Here is a 7,327-nt window from a genome sequence, read left to right on the forward strand (position 1 = left end):
CGTGTGTAGTGCGAGCTGCACAAAGCATGTGCAAATGCAGGCTCAGCAGAGGACGCTTATTTTAACTCCTGTCTTGCAACGCGAGTCCCGAAAACATCGATAAAAAAAGCTGCTCATTTCCTCCGAATGTAAATAAGCTCCTCTTGTTGAGCTTTCACTGTGCGATAGCATGATAGCATCACGGTTGTAGGATTGGATGAAAGCTGAGTCTTCTGCTAAAGGACATAAAAGTTACGCTAGAATCCGACAACTCGCAGTACCTACATGTTGCAGATAGATGATAAGTTTATTCTAACACCTCTAAAAATGAAGTTTGGTTTGGTTGAGACTGCCGGGCGCCAGCATCAGCTTCCGGCCAATCCTGTTCGCGTGGGCAACGAGTTCGTCCTTCCTGCGTCTTCGGTTCGCAACCTGAGCATTCTAATAGACACAGACACGGAACTTTCTATGAACAGTCATGTAGCCTAAGTCACCCACGCTTGTTTTAGCGCTCTACGACGAATATATAGCGTCAGCTGCTGTCCCTTGAGGCCAGTCCACAAGGCCCTTGTGGTGGCGTTAGTTCTGACCAGATTGGACTATGAACCACACCTAACGCATCCGACCACGGCACTTAATAAACTGCAATCTGTAATGAACGCTGCTATGACATTCGTATGCAATAAGCGGAAATGCGGCCACTAGCCTCAGCATGACAGCTTGCACGAAATTGACGCCACGCTTCCTCTGGCACCGGCCTCAGTCATTTAGTTTGCACTTAATTGACGCCATGTTTCGGCGGGCACCCGCCTCAGCAGGGAAATTTGTACAAAATTTACGCTACGGTTCCGCGGCAACCCGCCTCAGCAGAATAGTTTCAGTAGCGGGAACCCGACTCCGAAGACTTGTTCATTGCGGCTTCATTGGAGGACAGTTTAAGGAATTGGCACGAATTTTACTTATCAGCTAAGAATTCGGGTGCTCCGAAGAGCTTTCCCACGATGTCATCGCAGCAGAACTGGTCACATGACGAGGCCGCCAAGAAGGAGACCACGCCAGGGCAGTGAGTCCCACGCCAAGGCAGAGAGTCCCACGCCAAGGCAGAGAGTCCCACGCCAGAGCAGTGAGTTCCACGCCAGGGCAGAAAGAGATTCCCACTCCAAGGTAGAGAGTCCCACGCCAGGGCACAGATTCACACTCCAAGGCAGAGAGTTCCGTTCCAGGTAATCGAGTCCGCTCCAGGGTAGATGGTCCTTCTCCAGGACTGGAAGCAGGGGACACTAACCATTCTCTCGAACTACTCACATGAGGCACAATCCACTCACCTGGTGCATTAATCACTCACATGAGGGCACTAACCACTTGCCTGTGGACGCTATCCACACACCTGACGGCTAGGCTGCCGATGAAATTAATGGCATGAATTAGAATACAATTTTCTCATGCTCTCAAACAATTAAAAGTTTTCTATTTCGTGTTAGTATAGTGCCAAATAACTTGATAATCAAGTATAGTGCCAAATAATAGTATAGTGCCAAATAATCTCAATATTTACAGGTTGCAGATATACATCATTATTTGGTTAATAATGCCTATAGGAATTATTAACAAAATATAAGTCATTATATAACATGAGCTCATATATTTATGTCGAATGATGCAAAATGACTAATTTTCTCTAATTATTTGAAAATTATCTATTGCATTCCAAATTCTTTGTTGGTGATGTGTTATGGAAGTTTACTTTCTGTTACATTAATTTTCCACAACACTTGTAGCGGAACTGATGAAGCGTAACTGTTGTTTGTAGTTAATTGATGGCTGGTAATTTAAAGACAGCATGCAGCTGACATATTATGGAGTCACTGCCAGCAACACTGGTACATATGTTGGAGCTCCTTCTGCAAAAAACAAGCCCTCTTTTAGTTTAGCATGCGGGCATCATGTTAATGAACTGTTTATCATGCAGGCATCATGTTAATGAATTGATTATCATGCGGGCATCATGTTCATGAACATACATATAACTGTTTTCAATTTTTTACGAGATGTTCCAGCTGCCCACGTCTCAAGCTGTTTGATTGCTCCTCACAATTATGGAGTCAAATAGACAAACCAAAACCTGAAAGAGTGTATATGATGCAACAGCTCTGTCCAACCTGAAATAAGAAATCAATAAAATTCCCTCAAGACAAGCTTCAAATGTCCCAGCCCAGAGATGACTACAAAAAATTACTGCAGTTGGCTCTGATATTTCTTGGTGATGAGTCAACTGATGTTGATACTGATGTTTCAGGTCCTAATCACAGAACCCACTGATGCACTGGATGGGAAAATTGATTTACAGTTTGAAGATTTACTTGATTCGCTCCCAGTTTCATCTTACATAGTCTAAATTTAAAAGGTTTCCAGTTGAATGTGTTTACTGTGAAGCTGAATCTCAAAGCATGGTAAACCAGCATGTCTGCTGCAACTGCTCCATGTAATTATTTGCTGTTGCTGAAAGATAATGTTGCCTGTATCCAGTTAATAAGACAATTAGTTTATAAATTAATAAGCTTTCTTTGGTTTAGAAATTACTGACACAGAGAAGTGCAAATGGTAAATTCTGCATCAAAACTTGGTGAAAACAATCCTGCACTTTGAGTTGAAGCTTTGGACGAAAGGGCCGAGTCTGAGTTAACTCTGCAAGACTTTGTCTCAACAATTATTATATGTTGGCACCCTACTGGGGGCACTATATAACCACTAGCCTGAGGCACTAACCATTCACCTGGGGCACTAACCACACACCAGGGAGTACAAACCTCACAACTGGGTGCACTAACCTCACACCTCGGGGCACTAGTTCATACCTGGGTGCACTAATCTCAAACTTGGGGGCACTAGCATCACTCCTGGGGGCACTAACCTCATGCCAGGTGGCGCTAACCTCACACCTGGAGGCAGTAAGGCACTAACCACGCACCTAAGGGCACTGACCACGTCCGGAGGCATCTCAAAATCTTCGCAGCGTAATATTTCCCAAGAGAATTTGCAAACATTTTCTTAGTTCAACACGGTTCTACTCTTGATGAAGAAAGTCACGACACGGAGAAAACTTGGCCTTGGTGTCAAGTCATCTCCGCATTTGACACTCCGCAGGGTGGCCCAGTGGGTAAAGTTCAGAGTACCAAGATTGGCGCAGATCGAGAGGCGCGGGTTCGATCCCAGCTCTGTGCGCCAGTTTCTTGTCAGAATCAGCAAGGAGGCCGGGCGGTTAAGCAAAGCAAAAATTGAAGCAGTGAGTTGCGAAGTTCGAGCCCGCAACAAGCTGTGGATGTTCTGCGATGTTAAGAATCGGCGACAGGCCTACGGCCTAATAAACGCTGAAACCGCTATTATTATTATTATTAGTTATTTTGCAGTGGGAGGACAGGAGTGTTGATAGGTGTTCAGGAGTTGATCTCTAGCTTAGTACCTTCGCCGGCTCAACGCCTCTCAGCGGGACAGTAATGCAATAGCCATTGTTATTTTCGAAGTCCGAAAGAGAAGACGTGACATGGTGGCCCAGTGGTTAAAGTTCAGAGTACCAAGATTGGCGCAGAGAGGCGTGGGTTCGATCCCAGCTCTGTGCGCCAGTTTCTGGTCAGAGTCAGCAAGGAGGCCGGGCGGTTAAGCAAAGCAAAAATTGAAGCAGTGAGTTGCGAAGTTCGAGCCCGTAACAAGCTGTGGATGTTCTGCGTTGTTAAGAATCGGCGTCAGGCCTACGGCCTAATAAACGCTGAAACCGCTATTATTATTATTCATTTTGCAGTGGGAGGACAGGAGTGTTGATAGGTGTTCAGGAGTTGATCTCTAGCTTAGTACGTTCGCCGGCTCAACGCCTCTCAGCGGGACAGTAATGCAATAGCCATTGCTATTTTCGAAATCCGAGAGAGAAGACGTGGTGGCCGGCAGAAGTAGCTTCTGTCACAGGAGCTCAGCGCAGTACACCTCTCATTTTAGGGTGCTACAGTTGGCGCGATTTTCCCCATGTGACGTCAATCTTCTGCGTCACGTCTACATCACAGCACTAAGGACACTACGTCGGGATCCTTTAAAGTTAAACTTAGTCGCTCTCGGAATCATCACAATATTTTGATATTGACACAATATCAAATCAACGTTGCTGTTACGAGAAGAAAGGCAGTTTTCTAAGTTGCGACAATTTTCTCAATGAATGAAAACTTTGGAGCATCCTAGCTTTCTCGGAATTCGTTATGGGGATTACATTTTTTAGAGTTTGTTTTTAAAATAAACTTTGTGAAATCAAATTCAATTGTGTAAATTCCGAACTCCATTGCCTTCTCAAATAAATTTTAGATAAAAATGATTATGACTTGACCATCACCCTTAGGTCCTAATGAACGCATGTGCAAAGTTTGATTGATCTGCGTTCCTTAATTTGTCAGATTATTATTAATATTATTATTTTACGAAGCATTTATAGCGGCGTCTGGTTCAAACGAACTTCGAGGGCACGTCACGCATAAGATTGATAGCAGGCGAAAAATAAATCGTCACAAGAAAGGATAGTTACGGATAAAAAGACTAAGCCCTAGATTCTTAAGCGTTTTATAGCTGTTTCAGCGTTTATTAGACCGTAGGCCTGTCGCCGATTCTTAACATTGCAGAACATTCACAGCTTGTTACGGTCTCGAACTCGCAACTCGCTGCTACAATTCTACTGTGCTTAACCGCCCGGCCTCCTCGCCTATTCTGACCAGAAACTGGCGCACAGAGCTGGGATCGAACCCTCGCCTCTGTGCGCCAATCCTGGTACTCTGAGCTTTAACCACTGGGCCACCCTGCCCAATAGTTCCATCTTTAGGCGTCAACGAAGCACCTGCAATGAAGGAGCCAAAGTCACGGAAGCCGGCAGACTGCTCCAGGTTCTAGCGGAGGCGACTGGGAACGCTCTGTCACTGACAATAGAAAAGATATTTTATGTTTACTGTGAATTTGATAATCGCCCACAGAAATCCCGGTCGCTTTCCCGTATGGCCTTATAACTCGTGAATGAAGCTTACTTGTAAATTTTTACATCACTAAACATCATTGTCAGGTAATTAGGAATAAATTTCCAAAGTTTCATGCGAATCTGTTCAGTAGCTTAGAAAATATTTCATGTACACTGCGAATTGTGCCTCATATGACCGTATTAGTTGGAAAGGTGGATGTAATCAAATAATTAATCATGAGCTAAATACTACCGCTGGGTTCTAATGAATGCATGTACAAAGTTTCATTGAGCAGCGTTCATTAGTTTGAGAGATATTCTATGTTCACTGAATATTGGAGACTTGTTGCAAGACGGGTCGAAAAAGTATGTGAGATTTTTATCCCCTTACCAATTTTTAGTAGGTAATTGAGCAGCTCAGAATCAAGTATAAAAGTTAACGGTATGTTAACCGTAAACGGGGTGGATAGCTAGAGTTAACCGTATGCCTAGCAATGGGGTGGATAGCTAGAGGTCAACATAGCCCAAGTTCACAGTGCGATTCATATATCTTCCCCAGCGTAACGCAGCCGGGCATCTTCACGGCTTCTGACACGAAGCGCCCACCACAACAGCGCAGTTCAGTCACAGGCCGGAGCGCATACAGGCCGGAGCACAACTGACCGGGGCGCAACAGGCCCTACTGCAACAGCTAATCCTAACGTAACTTAACCTAACCTAACATGCGCCGCCTGTTGCGGTAGGGCCTGTTGCGCTCCGGCCAGTTGTGCTCCGGCGCTGTGGAGCAGTGCTGTGTTGTGCAAAACGGATTTACTGTTAGCCCGAGTTACCCACAGCTCATTGGTCTGAGGCTATGTGTAGATATTGCATGCTGATGGTTGGCGTTGGGCCCAGGGCCTGTTTACGAGTCAATTTTGTTACCCACGGCTGCGCTCCCTAACAGCGAACGTTCAAATTCGTAGCGTATAGTGATTCACTATTCGTCGACTTGCAAAATGTTATATATAAATTCCTAAGGGACATATGTATTTTTTAAGCCTATGCCTAGATCCTGTTGTTGAAAAGCCATCCATCGTGTCGGTTACGAATCCTCCAGGTCAAGAAAGGTTAATAAGGTAGGAGCATTCCAATTTTATTGACCCCTTTAATTAAGTAATAAGTTAACTTTACAACCCCTCCCCGTTCTGAGGTCGGAGCATTTACTTCGACTATAGTCGTGCTCAATATACACTCGTTCCCAGGGTGTTCTATGTGCACATGCATTCACAAATGTCGAACTTTCGTGATCATCTAATAAATATTAATTATCTTTAAGCGACGCTTCAATGCATTACGTGAATTTACTCCGATTTAATAAAATAGACTGCTCTGATCCGATTAAATATCCGGAAGTGCGTACTAGCGGATTGAAAATATTATTCACAACGGGAACATTGTTTACTTGGGTAAATTTTAGATAATAATTTAGAGGGGACGACTGAAATAACCCAGCATTGCCCAATACCAGCAAAATTTTCATACTTCACCCCGTGCGCAAGCATACTGCAGAGCAAATTAGCCAACATGATTACTTGCTGAAAGCCACAGGGACTAAATTCCTTCATGGATGTGAACCAGCGAGCCAATGACCTGCAAGCCGCCAAAACAATGGTCGTAACCCACACGCTAAACCCCAAAATATTTCTATTCCATGCAGCCTAGCCCCTTCCCCACTTTTGATAAAGAACGCCCTGCATAGTGGCAAAGCAGAGAGTTTTCTAGACTCTCACTCAAGTTCATTTTTAAGTCTTATAAGTAGACCAGTAAAGTATCATGGATACCAGGCTACCAGCTTTATCATAATTAAGAAATTGGCTTAAATCTTGAGACTTTGAGTACACAAGGAAATTAAAAATGAACTGATTCTAAACACTCTGTGCTTTGCCACTATGACGCCCTGCGCCACACTGCTACCTCTCCAGCCTGTCCGTTCTTCTGGAGGCTAAACCTCCACGCTTACCCCCTGGCCCCTGCTCCCCCTCCTTTCGGTACCAGCTTGGGGAAGAAGTTTAACCAAACCTAACCTAACCTAACCCCTAACCCCTTGTGGAGGTAGAAGATGCTGGTGAGCGTTAGGGCTGGGCTTACGCCTGCAAAGTGGGTAAGGTGATGCGACAGTCCGGTGCGGGGCCATTCCCATTTACGGCAGTCTGGTGCGGTCTGCGAACCCTGTGGCTTACGGCATTTGTAAGAAGTGATGGTATGGGCTTAAATCATTGGTGTAGAAGCTATAAGCTATTGGGCGTAATCCGTTTGTAGTATCAGTTTGTGGGATGAGGCATTGCTTGTTTCAAGCTGGTGTGGCGAGATGAGGCAAGTAAGAACAGC

Source organism: Hyalella azteca, unplaced genomic scaffold, assembly GCF_000764305.2.
Source record: "Hyalella azteca isolate HAZT.00-mixed unplaced genomic scaffold, Hazt_2.0.2 contig17596, whole genome shotgun sequence".
Classification (NCBI taxonomy): Eukaryota; Metazoa; Arthropoda; class Malacostraca; order Amphipoda; family Hyalellidae; genus Hyalella; species Hyalella azteca.